A 14,578-nucleotide genomic window follows, 5' to 3' on the forward strand; every position below is an offset into this window, starting at 1 on the left:
AGATGTTGATGAAAATTCTACTATCATCCCTCAATGGCATGCATTGAATATATTTGAAAGACTATATAGATTGATCTCAATGCAGATACACTTTGAAGGACTCCTCTTTATTTGACAGAAAATAAAGAAGATTTTAATTGTTAACTTCACTCCCCTTTCTCTTTGTTCCCTCTTCCTTTAGCTCCCCTTCTCTGATTTGGTTCTAAAGTTAGGGGAGTCTCTTTTTTACGCAAATCACTCTCTCATTTCAGACTTTTGATATTACCTATTTGTAATTGTACATGATAGCACAAAATGTGGGAAAGGGATTCAATTTCATAACAATCAGTGGGTGGAAGGGTGGTTCATTTTGTGACTGTCAATAGATAGTCTAAATTCTGTAACTCTTTATTTTTCAATAAAATTGAAGAATTTAAAGTTTCCTATTAGAAATAAGAGTTTCAGAAAATAAAAAGAAACCAAATTGTCACCACAAATAACAACAAGGAGGCCAAGCCTCACCTAGGAAGAGCCGTATCAGCTGTACATCAAGAGAAAAAGAAGAGAAGATAGATCATCTAACTAAGAACATTATAGTGAATATCCATCCAAGCAGTCCATCCTAAGGGACCCTCCATCCAAATGATACTTTTACTTTTTTGAAACTGCGTCAACAAGAACAAATCCTCTTTTCTGACATTCATGTTGTTTTTGATTTCTCTGTTCAGCCTAATACAAGCTTGCTCAAAAGCCTGTAAATCATCCAGGGTTCTTCACCACTAGTATTCATGCTTCAACTCATAGTAGAAAAAGGTAGCATGCCTGTCTTGAAGGAACCTTCTCAGCCTATCCCTCTCAATCAATATAGTAACCTGAACAATTTAAAGTTTAAAGTTTACCATTGTGTAGAGCCATTTATCAATTAAAGTGGATTGATCAAACTTAAAATTATGAATTCTATTCATTGAGGAGGGTAAAAATATGTTTATAAATGTTAATAAATTACAATGAAAAGTCTACACTTAGAATTTAGAATTGGACCATCAAATGAACTTACAAATACTTAGTCTCAAGCTGAAGAAACTTATTTAAAAATTTAAAAAATAATAGAGCTAAATATAATATATTAAAACTTAATTATCATTAAAATATTTAACTTCATATTATAGATGATAATATATAAGCAATGAAAACAAATAATCAATAAGAATGTGTTATTCTTATTCTTATTATTATGATTTCAAATATATAAAATTAATAAAAAAATAAAAACTAGAAACTACTTTAATATTTTGTAATCTAAAACATATACTTATGAATTTAATGAAAATATTATTAATCTTTTAATTTGTTGTTTAAAATTTTTTAATAACAAAACTATTCAAGTAAATTATATAGTTATTGTATTGTAAAGATTTATTATAATTATCATTGCTAACTAACTACACAAAATTAAATTTTTTTTAACATAGGTTTATGCTTTGTATTTTCCAATATCTCATTTTCATCATTGACACATTATTTCAATTTGATACATCTTTTAGCATACTTTACATATATTTAGCTAAAGATAGGTATGTTAGGATAATGATTTACAATTATTAATAATAATAAATAGTAAAATTATGTTGCAAGGGAAACTATCACAAAAACAAATATTATACATATGTTCATCTAAAGATTAGCATGATTTACATATATTTAGCTAAAGATAGGTATGCTAGGCTAATGATTTACAATAATTTATAATAATAAATAGTAAAATTTTGTTGCAAGGGAAAATATCATGAAAAAAAAAATTATTATACATATGTTCATCTAAAGATAGTTGTACTAGTTTAGGCTGAAGCAAAGATTAATTATTATTTTTTTATGGTTAATTATTATGATTTGATTATTACTTATGCTTGAGTAGATTCAAACCCCCAAGTCCTCCCAAATAAGAGGTTCACTATTTACCATTTTGATGTATGCTCTTGCCTTTTTATTGTGCATCCTCTTTATGTTGTATTTTTTCTTCCATTTTTCATATCTTAATTTTCAACATTTGGGGATGATCCACAATATTTGAGGCATTTAGGCTTCCCTTCCATGTTCACCCATTTTTAATTTTTCTTTGTATTCATGTGTTATTCATTGGATTTAAGCTATGGGTGGCCACATGATGGTCTTTTGTCTCCTTAAAATGTCTCACACTCTACTCTACGTAGCATGGTCCATTCTAAGGGTGTTTCTTATCTAATTATCTTTCTATCTAACTGTATATTGGGAAATGGTGATCAATGATATGTCACCACTTACCACATTCACATTAAAAAGGGGATCCTAAAATTTGACTCCCTTTCAACTAAATATTATTAGCACAAACCAAAATAAATGTGTACCCAAGTGTTGGTCTTCCTCTTTTAAACCTGAAGTCTTTAGTATGAAAGTTAGTGTGTGTCCAAGATTGATGTCTAGGTATCTTTTAGGTCACTTACTTCTCAGTTTTTCTGAGCGCTCTACTTTCTTTGTTTTCTAGATCCCTCTTGCATTACCTTTACCCACCATCTAAGAAGGATTCCTATTTTTCTAGTGTGCATGGGGTCTAGGTGATCTAGGCATGGTTGGGATGTGTTCTTGCATCCTCTCAATGAGAAGTAAGTTACTTTGCATTTCATTTTTGCTACCTTTCCCTAACATTCCATGTCCCATGGATTCAAAGATTTCAAGATGTTTTTCCCCTTGAGTGAACTATATTGATTGCATATTTGAAGAGTGAAGTTGTGACAATGATTAACAAGCTAAGAATATGATTATATCATGCTAGAAAATGCCTACAAAGTTGTGGATAAAAGCTAGAATGAATCCCATCCAAATTTGTGGAGATAAGATCAAGTGATCTATGAGGGAACATGAATATATGGGTTGTTTGATGCATACTCATGGAAGTGAAGTTGTTTTGTTTTGCTTCTGATGGTTTTTAAACTAGAGCCAAACCTTGGTCCCAAGGATCAAATGGTGTGAACATGATGATGAATGAACCATTTAAGGGCTCATACTCAATAATACATGCTCACGATCTAACTTCGAGGCCATCAAATTAAGGTGAAAGAATGAAGAGTTGTTAGATGTGCTCTAGTCTGGGGAATGTTGCTAAGAAAGGGGCTTTTCATCCTAAGGCAATGAAAAAGGCCACTTCTCTGAAGGCTTTGAAAATAGAAATTAAAGTTACTCTAAAATGTGAATATCCTTTAGAGATGCTCAAAAGATACTTCTAGAAAATTTAGTGATGGAAATGTGACCCCAATATAAAAGCGATGTAGTGTTAAAAACTTTAGGTAGAAAGTGAAAAAATGAAGTGTTCAAGTTAGTAGAAGGATTACTCCCCATTCTCCAATCTTGGATAGAAGGAAAATGGGTTTGTAGAAAAGCTAAGTTTCTTTTTCTCTCTCCTGCATACATTAACATTATCAAGCATGTCAACTGGATCTAGGTCAGCTTCTCCTATGCCTTTAAGGGGTAGGGTTGCCTCTTATGTCGACATGGCCACATTTGAGGTAGGTCTTCATCGTGTTGTTCGAGCTGCTCATTTTGAGCCTTCTCATCCTCATGAAGTTTCCCCTGCAATTGTATCAAACCCTATAAGGGAACTTTTAGACTTAGATACAATCGATGATATTTATAGTATGGCAAAAGAGCTCTCTACCTTTGCTGCTATTTTTCACTTTCTGGGCTTTTTGCCCTCTCTTGCTAATCGTCATGCTTGGATCTCGAAGCATTGTGAACCAATTTTAGATTGTGATGTCCACATATTTTTTATGGTTAAAGGATTTTTCATAGTAAAGTTTAAAATTGTTAAAGATAGGAAGACTATTTTGTGTGATAATAGTTTTTCATGGGACAAAAGATTTCCACTTATGGCCAAGCCATGGCATATGGATTTCGATCCGCTTATAGAATTTTTTAACAAGGTTCCTATTTGGGTCCGAATTTTGAATCTTCCAATGCATCTTTTGTCTAGATTCTATTTATGAAGCTATCGAGGATGCCATCGATGATTTTTTATATGTGGACTCAAACACTTCGAATATTCTCCATTTGACGTGTTCTCAAATTCTTGTAGAGATGGATATTTCAAAGGGCCTCCCTAAGAAGGTTTGTTTGGAATCCTCAAGAGGCTCTTGAACCCAAATATTGAATTATGAAGGTATCCCTTTTCATTGTAGAAAATGTCATATGACAGGTCACATTGCTACTCATTGTGATGCTATGAAGACTAAATCAAGGCGACCACCTTCCTAGTGGTCAGGGGCCTTTTCTGAACACTATACAGTGGTTAAGTCCATGGATGCACCTCTAGATCCAATGGATGATTCCTTTGCTAATGATTATTTGGTGCCAGAGATAGCAGAGGATGTTTGGACTCATGGTCAGGTCCTTGTTCCTTCTCCTACCCCTACCCCTTTATTTGATGTTCCTTTTGGTCCTATTGGGGGCTAGGACCCTATACCCTCTCTTGCCCCTGCCCCTATATCAGATGTTCCTCCTAGTCCTATGGGGGGCCAACTGGCTACGAGCTCTTCTAGGGAGATTTTTGTTGCTTCTAATTCCCCTGGGCTCCATTGTTTAGTTTCTTCTAGGGATTGGATTACTGAGGCAGTTAAGGTGGAGAAGGGTTGGACTACGGTAAAATGAAAAAAATCTAAGCCATCTGCTCCTCCTTTAGAAATGAGCCTCTGATTGTGAAAGGGAGGCTCTAAATCAAAGGGCAAATCATGAGCTCCATTGTAGTATTTGGCTCTCTATTTGGTTTTTTCCCTTCTAGCTAGATCTTTGGTTTTGGCTAGTGCTAGGCTTTTCTGTCACCTCGGTTACCCTTTTTTTGGGGGGTGACCGGTTTCACTTTTGTTTGTTGTATTTTTTGTTTCTATACTTATTGAAAATCTTTAGACTTGTACAAGGTTTTAGGCACCCTTCAAAACCTATTTTTCTTAATAAAAAACATTATCAAGTATGTCTACATTCTAAATTCTAAAGCAAAGTAAGACACTTCCCGAAAAGCTAAAGCATTTATGTTGTTAAGTGATTCTTAGTCATATCACTTTACATTAAGTAAAGTAATAGAGATTTTATGAATTTAATATTGTACACACAAATAAACATAAAGTTTAAATAGTTGATACTCATGGATGAAATTAATTTTGTTCGTGTGGCACCAACGTTCTAATTCTTATACCTATTTCATCAAAAAAAATTATTGGAATTCTTTAGGATAATTGAGAGGGGGGTGAACCAATTATCCAAGGTCCAAATGTACAATTAAAATTTTTCACAATTTAGTGAACCCACATCCATAAAACATTTTCATCATGCATGCATTCACTAGATTATGCAATCACTCAAACTTATAGGTTACTGTCAAATCAATATGCAAAAACATAAACATGAAACATAACATATTCAATAACACATTTGACACAATGATTTAACATGGAAACTCAATTTGGGAAAAATCACCAGCAACATCCTACTAATTCTCACTCTTCTAAAGTAATGCCCTATGAATGGTTAACCTTGTTAAAGGTTACAATACACATTGTTAAATGTGACCTGATTAAAAGATTTTAATCACCCTATTAGGAGTGAACCTCATTAGAGGATTTTAGATCATTCACTTGGAATGTCACCTAGTTAAAGGATTTACAAATGACTGTAGGTCAACCTTAATCCAAAGGATTTACCCTAGACTAATACAATTTAGAGAGTAATAGTAAGGCTTGATGTGATAACAACTTACAACTTCATTTGGAAATTAAAAATCTTTATTTTAGTCCTCTATTTTTCTTGGCTTTCATACTCTTCAGCTCTAATAACTTGTTCACCCTGCAAACATCCATACCCTTAAGCCTTCTTGATTTGTTTGCCAATGCAATCTCTTCTATTATGTCACTGAATGATGTGAATACTCTAGACTCCTTGATTTCCTTAGGTTCTCACACATCAACTCTTGCTTCTAACCAACCATCTCTATAAATAGAGAATTAAGATTTTTCTATTCATCCTCCATTGTCCATTATAGGGTTAGGTTAGATTATATAGGATTCAGTGAATCTAACCCACATTTCATTTCATTCCCTTCTAGAAACTTCTCCTTCAATCCTCTTTGAATTCACCCCAAAATAGTTTATCTTGAATTTTGTGCCATTAGCCCATCAATCTTATCTTCCACACAGTTCACACAATCCAAGAAATCAAACTTGTTAGCTCAAATTCATCAAATTCTTGATCTTTCTCATAATGCTAACACTCGGCATTAACTGGCTTCTGATGCTTGGCACATACTACATTTTTTGGCATCCACTATCAAAACACTTAGTAGAAACTAAAGTTTATTGGTGCTCGGCATCAACTAAACTTAACTTGGCTTACATTGTTTCACTTGGCTTACACTGATTTTCTTGGCTCCAACTGATTTTTTTCTCAGCTTGCACTAACTTTTCTTGATACCTACTATCCACTCAGTCAAACTTGGTAGAAAAACTTCATTTAGCTTGTTCTTCTAAACATACTTAGTGTAACCAACCTTTGTTACCTTAAGTAGATTATCAATGCACTATAATATCATTGTCTTAACTGATTCTTGTACTCCTTTTCATATCATAACTCAACCTTTCCTCTAGGTGCTATTGTTACCTCATTTATTCAAATCCTCTTAATAAATCAAACAAATTATAGTACTTAAATCATATAAGAAATTGTCTTACCAGCAAGTAGTAGATTTGAAATTGGTGACAAAACAATGAATGAAACAAATTTATCATACTTGTATCAATCTGTTTTCAACATTTCCTATAATTGGTTTCTTCAAGTATATTTAAATGAATATTTATCAAGAACTGTATTATGTGCAATCATGGAAAATGACAATCGGAGCTTCTAGTTACAATAATTTAATTAGCTTGGAGAGTGAGTTAAAAGAGCTTACAAACACATCTTTCAAATTCTATGATTTGGGTGATCTTCATAGAAGACTCAATTCTCAACCTATTCACCCAATTACTCAAAATCATAAAGAAAGAAGACTAATTGAAGCAACTATTTTTCCAATGGAAATTCTTGCACCTAAGCTATTGAAGGAATGCATAAAGAGTTACGACACAGAAACAAAGTAGATTATTTTTCCCAATCAATCTATTCTCATCTCAATCAACAATGCACTAATGTAGGTTGCATTTGGTATTCCTATGAAGGAGCAGTATTATGATGTTGATTTTGGATCTTCCATGTCTATGTTCAATGAGAAAATGACCCTTAGATAGGAAGATATGTAGAGGACATGGTTCCTGATTAGGTGCTCAAAGAAGAGAAAAATGTCAAACACCCTATTTGGCATGAATCTAAAAAGAGAGATTGTGGATATCCTTGCACTCCTCCTTAGATTCAAAGAAAAGGAGAAGATTTTGAAGTTCATTGAGCACCATTTCTTAATAGTACAAGCAATACATGTTGAGGATATGTAGATTGACTGGGCACAGATCATCTGTGATGAGTTAGCCTTGTGGTTGATTTCAGCCAAAGGATTCAAGTAGTTCTATGAATCCTTATATCTTATCTATGCATTAGAAACTAAAAACTTATGGCCTCACCTCCCCAGCATCCTAAACTATGATGAGTGCACCAAAATACATGAATTTTACCCACATTTGTAGCTATAGAGACGTTATGATGAGTATGTGGGGTTTAATGATGCCTTCACAATGAGGCTATGCCAAGAATTGCAAGGATGCCCTCAAAGGAAATTTTCACCAAAGGAAATTTCATCCATAAGCCAATTTGGATGCTCATTTATCTAGTTTCCAAGCTTCTCCTATTTACAAATAGGAGCTTACGATGACTTTCTTAAGAGGTTGTCAAGGTATCCAGAAGACAAGGTGGTTTTAGTTGAACTATGTCAATAGATCCTTGAAGTAAACATGTTGTGTTCTAATGTGAAGAAGATTTTTGGGAATCCCTTTCCTATTGTGGTTGGTCAATATTCATGTTCTTCTAGATTAGATGCACATAATTTGGTAAAGATCTTTGAAAGGAACATTAAATTGTTATACTATGAGGTACTTAGGACTCAATATGATCCAATTAACTTTGTAAGAGATAACTTGAAGTTGGGATATATGTACAAGCATGTTTTAGATATTGAAGACTTCTGGTCTAGGTGTCTTAACAAGTACCAAAATTGGGAGAGGTTTTTGTCATTCTTAACCATTAATAAGATTAAATTTTATAATGATTTTGTTGATATTTCTAACCTTGTAGATGATGGAGCCTACTTGTACCCCACATCTTAGAAGAAGATCAAACGCACCCCAATTTTGTCTACCCCACCTATAAATCTAGTTAGTAACACTATGGAGGTTCTTATATAGGGGGTAATCAAGAGAAAAGACAAATGGATTCAATAGACCCAAGTGAGGAAGAAGAGGATTGGAAGCACTGGTTCTATAGGTGGAGTATCAAATGAAGTTGCCCAGTCAATCATAGAAAAAAAAGCATAAGTACTACATTGACATTTGCAAGGCCACTATAGTCCATTAACCAAGGTGGAGACCATCCTCTAGAAAATAATGTGCCACTCACTCCTACCCATGAAGCTAGCTCTCTTCTAAACATCAAGAAGGCTGAGGAGAAGTAAGATGATAAGGATAAGGGGAAAGACTGAAAAATTAGTTGCCAAGCCATCTTCCTCTATCCAAGTCATCAATTTGGATAGAAACACAAACCCATTGGATGGCCAGGAATAGGATGTATCTTAGTAAGGGGATACCTTATCCCTTTTGGTAACTGAGGTTGATGCCTTCCCTGTTGCTTCTTAGAGAAAGCCAACTCCATTAATCCTGACGAAGCTATTTGATCCTACTGCATTGTAGTCTACTATCAATGTCCTTTCTATAGGGTCATAGCTCAAAGAGACCATTGATAAGAAGAAGAGGAGATATGAGGAAGTAGCTTAATCCATGCATTTGATGACATAAGTCACCTCCTCTTAGTCATCCAAGAAGATGAAGAAGTAGAAAACAATTGCTACATTGGCTATGGCTTCAACAACTGGCCATATGCTAGTTGATATTTTTGAGCCATAGAAAGAAGGAAAATTTAATGAGCTCTCAAAATATTATTTCCATATTAGAATGGTAGATCTTGACATCCTAGTTCACAACTCTATGTTGAACATGTCGAAGTCTTACAATGAGAAAATTGAAGATAAGTTGGAAGAGCTTAGAGTAGAGAAGGAAATTATGAAATCCTCAAATAGAAATTTTTTGGAAAGCATAAGGTTTGCACTAGGGAGCACTCTATCAAATCAATTTTACATGAATGCAAAGGAGAATAAAAAGATACTCCTAAAGTTGCAACAAGAAAGTCAATTTAGGTAGGTTGGTTGAACATGGGTAGATCAGATCAAGGCTTAAGGTCCCTTACTAGTAGAAAACCTGAGAAGCCTAGTGCTGGGTCCCAAATTCAATGGTGATGGGAAGGTCTCTTGTGATGAACACATCACAACTTTCTTCACCACATGTAGTGTCATTTGTCTTCAACATGAAGATGTAGCAATGAGGACATTTTTGGAAACCTTGGTTGACTATGCAACTGACTAGTTTTAGCACCTTCTAGTAGGATGTATCACAACTTGGGATGATATATGAAATTGAATTGAAGCATGATATAGGAGTACAGAGGATGAGCATACTCTATTAACTCAACTTACCCAGATAAAGAAGGAACCAAGTGCTCCTATGAGAGACTTCATTGCAAAATCTAACAAATTGGTCAATAGGATTCCCCCTACAAGAAGACCTACTACTAATAACTAGAAGATGTTCTTCATTCGATTTGTGCCCTTGAGATAAGCTTTCAAATTAGATATGCCCATGTGGCTATTTTTCTAGTTGCTCATACCTTGACTAAAAATATTGAAGAAATGCTTCAGAAGATCTGTAATGAAATTATTTCCATGAAGAGACAAATGGGAAATCCCATTTCTTCACTTCAGCAACCATATCAAGATATTCCCCAAAGGTCTCACAAAGGTAGACCTTTGTAATTGTCCTTTTCTTAGCAAAATGTTGTTGTTGAGACACCACCCAAGAAGAAAAATATGTGCATTTTTCATCTATGAGTGGATCACAATGGTGATTCATTCCTAAAAATGAACAGATATAAGTAGCTCACTACTACTAATGAGCTAGCCATCAAATACCCTAAAAGTGAAAATGATTTTGTTCCCCATTGCAACTTTGTAACATTCTTTTTGAAGTATGAATTAGATTTGAAGGTTTGAAGCAACTACTTCACCACCTCAGATGGAATTCAGATGATCGTAGCTATGAGAAGTCAAAGAGAGAAGAACCTAGTGAAAATTGTTCCTTCTCAAAAAATAGCCACTGGCCCTTCGCCTATAGCTGGAGCATCCACTTCCTAGGAAAGAGAAATCAAGATTCAAACCAAATGGTAATCCTTAATTCTCATTTGGCATAATCCAATATTGTAAGGATGCTCGTATCTAGGTATCTCCGCTTAATTATCTCAAAACTCATCCTGTTGAATTACAAAAGCTAGTAGATTATTGTAAAGGTAATGCTAATGCCAAAAGTCAAACTAATGTTAACTCTACCATTAGCAATGACCAGCCTCAGTTTGATTGTGGCCCACTAGTTAATGAAGAGCTTTTTTCCCTATGCTCTTCAAAGAGGAAGAAGCATCAGTTTTTGCTACCTCTCCTAGTCAAAAGCTTGACCAATTCTATGTGTCCTTGTACATAAATGGCCATAAGCTTGATAACTATATAATTGATTCTAGAGCCTTTGATAATGTCATGCTCTCTTCTATTGCTCATTCCCTTGGCTTGACACTCACTAAGATATTTGGATGTTGCTATTCCATGGATACAAAGTAGTTCCCTCTAATAAATCAAGTGAAAGATGTACAAATAGAATTGGTCACTCACCTTGCAAAGAGAATGAAGCTAACCATCTTGGTAGCTGACATTCCAACCATCTATGGTATTCTTTTGAGTAGAAGCTTTTTTAGGGAAATGGAAGGGAAAATCAATATGATGTTCTTTGACTTCAATTGTTTTAAGGAATAGCTAGAGCCTTCTAGTGACCCAAAGATTTGGACCCTAGAGTTCGATGATAGTTGCACTACTACTAGGTCTAAAATTGGCATCGAGCTTGTATCTCTAGATGGAGATGTGACTCAGCTTGCATACAAGCTACAAGTCAAAAACACCAACAACATAGCATAGTATGAAACCTTGTTGTTAGGTATTAGCATTGCAAAGTAGAGAGGAGTGAAAATATTATGAGCTCAAGGAGATGAAGAGCTTATAGTGAAGCAAGTTCTAGCTCAGTACACTCTAAATAATGCTAGGCTCAAGAATTATAGAAATAGGGTCTAGGATGAGATTCATCATCTAGATGCCTTCTCAATACAAGTTGTTCTAAAGGAGTAGAATGTAAGGGCAGACTTGTTAGCTACATCATCCTTGCTACTACTCCCACATCTAGATTTCACAGATAATCAATACAAGGTTGAAGTCTTGTTTAGGCCAAATGTTCTTGACAATGTTGAGACATAGAAAGTGTTCAATGATGATAAGAAGATCCAATATTTCCTGGAATGATCTGAACCTTTTGGAGATTAGTACTTTGGAAGGAGTGAAAATGCCTACAAAGATTTCTCTCTTGACACTAAGAAAGAGTTGGATCTTGGAGTTGAATAACTCAAAGGTAACAAGATCCCTCGACATCTTATTTCCCTTGAGAAAATATTCAATAGGGATGATGCATTTATTAGAAGAGAGGGGGGAAGAAAAGGTGGAACTTCTGGAGAGTATGAAGGAATGAACATTTGCACTAAATATACACCCAAGATGGTTAATATCAGTAGTAGTTTCTCAAAGGAAGAAATGAAAAAAGAAAAAGTATTGTTGTCAGAATACGAAGATGTGTTTTCTTGGCAATGTGAGGACCTAAAGACCTTTAGGAATGGTGAACTAAAGCACAAAATTTCCCTCAAGCCTGATGCCACTCCCTTTAGGAAAAATAGTGTTACTAAAACCTTATGGTCTTAGATTCTATCTTTAGGGAAGTTCACAAGATGTTGGAAGAAAGAATTATCTACACCATACATCATTCAACATGGATAGCCAACATTGTCCCAGTCCAAAAAAAGAGTGGGGAGATTAGAATTTGTGTGGATTTCAAGAATTTGAATCAGGCATCTCTAAACGAAAATTACACTTTTCCCAATATGGATCATTTACTACAAATAGTAGCTGTCTCTAAAATGATGTCCATGCTAGATGGATTTTTGAGTTTCAACCAAATTGAGGTAAACCTAGAAGATCAATTCAAGACTGCATTCACCACTCCTTGGGGAACATTTTCATATTATAGAATTCCATTTGGGCTCATTAATGTTGGTGCCACCTTTCAAAGGGCTATGAATTCCTCCTTCACTAATCTAAAGGATAAGATCATCATTATCTACTTGAATGATCTATTAATCTTCTCCAAGAAAAGAGAAAATCATCTAAGGGACTTGGATAAAGTGTTGAAAAGATGCAAGGAACATGGGATTTCACTCAATCCTAAGAAATCAGTCTTTTGTTACAAAAGGAAAATTTTGGGTCACATAATCTCTCAAGAAGGCATCGAGATTGACCCAAGACATGTTAGAGCCATCCACTAGTTAAATTTTGCAAGAATAAAATCTAGAGTGAAATCATTCTTTGGATAGGTGAACCTTCTAAGATGCTTTTTCCCTAATTTTTTTGAATTCACCAAATGCATAATAGATATGATGAAATGAAGTCAAAGTTTCAAATGGAATGATTTTGGAAGAAAGGCTTTTGATCAAATTAAAGATTTCATAGCCAAAGCACTCATGTTGGTACATCTAGATTACACCAAGGAGTTCATACTATATTGCTATGCCTCATCCCATATAGTATATGCAATACTCATGCAATAGAACAAGGAAGATATCCGAGAACCAATTGGTTTCATGAGTACTCCCCTTAAGGAGCATGAGTTGAGATATTCTCAAATGGAAAAGCATGCCTATGCAATGGTAAGAGAACTATCATTCTATTGTATTTTTTCTTGATTTGGTCATCAAAATAATATTAACCTAAAAAGAGATAGGTTGCAATACTAGAGGTGTGTGGATAGAAAAAGTTCAAGAGTATGATATTGACCTAAAACCAACAAAATTGGTGTGAGGGAGTGGCTTGTGCAAGATGATTGTAGAAAGTTGGGACTTAAGCCAAGAAGATGAATCTTCAAGGGCACTAATGGTGAGTCTCCAAGACTCCTAGTTCTCAAACATTTCCTATTTGCTAACTTACAGAGATTGCCCTGATGGAATAACATACAAGAAAAAAAGAGACCTCAGGATTAAATCAGTTAATTATGTCATATATGATGAACAACAATAGAAGAGAGCAATAGATGGGACCTTCTTGAGATGTGTGGATAAAACTCAACAAGAGAGTTTTCTTCCTAATTTCCACAATGAGCCCTGTGGTGGTCATTTTTCAGCAATAATTATATCATACAAGATTTTGAGGCAATGCTATTACTAGCCTAACATGTTCAAGGATGCTTATAAGTGGGTGGCCAAGTTGACAAGTGTATGATTTTTTCCAGCAAGCCTCAGTTAGATGCTCTACCTCTAAAGCTAGTTGTAATTGAAGGCCCCTTTCAGTAGTGGGCAATTGATTTCATTGGATCAATCAATCTACCCTCTTTTGTTGGTCATTTGTATGTCATCACTACTATGGACTACTTGACCAAATGGATGGAGGCCAAGCCAACTAAGAAAATTACTTCTGAGGTCATCTATGAGTTCATCAAGGAGAACATTTTGATAAGGTTTGGGGTACCAATGAAGCTTGTCATGGACAACAACTCCTACTTTTCTTTTGTGGAGATTATGGAATTATTCTATAATAATAGCATACATCCTAGTCATTCATCTAACTATTCCCCTCAAGGAAATGGTTAAGTAGAATCAAGAAATAAAAACTTGATCAATATCATGAAGAAGTTGGAGGTCTAAGAACTAGAAGAACTGGCACAAGAAACTATAGGATGTGCTCTAGGTAGATAGAGAAACCCCTAAGAAAGAAATCAATATTTCCATGTTTGAGCTAGTATACCGAGTTGAAGCTAGCCTTCCTCTACCATTAGAGTTATTTATTTGCAAACTATAGCAAGTGATCAAGGATCCAATATTCCAAGATGTCTGGGAGAAGTGCATTATGTACCTAACTAAGTTAGAAGAGGAATATGAAAGGATGATTGATCATATTATAGAACATTGGAAGCACATGAAGACATTATTCAACAAGAAGGCCAAAAAAAGGAAGTTCATGGAGGGAAATTTGGTATTTGTGTGGGATAGGAGGCATGAACCCAAAGGTATGCATCACAAGTTTGACTCACTTTGGAAGGGTCCTTTCAAGATTATGCAAACAAATCAAAACAACTCTTTCATTCTAGTGTATCCTTCTGGAGAGATTCCCCCATTTTCTTACAATGGCTAGGATCTAAAT

Source organism: Cupressus sempervirens, chromosome 5 (genome assembly GCF_028749045.1).
Source record: "Cupressus sempervirens isolate cs-2001-9-10 chromosome 5, ASM2874904v1, whole genome shotgun sequence".
Classification (NCBI taxonomy): domain Eukaryota; kingdom Viridiplantae; phylum Streptophyta; class Pinopsida; order Cupressales; family Cupressaceae; genus Cupressus; species Cupressus sempervirens.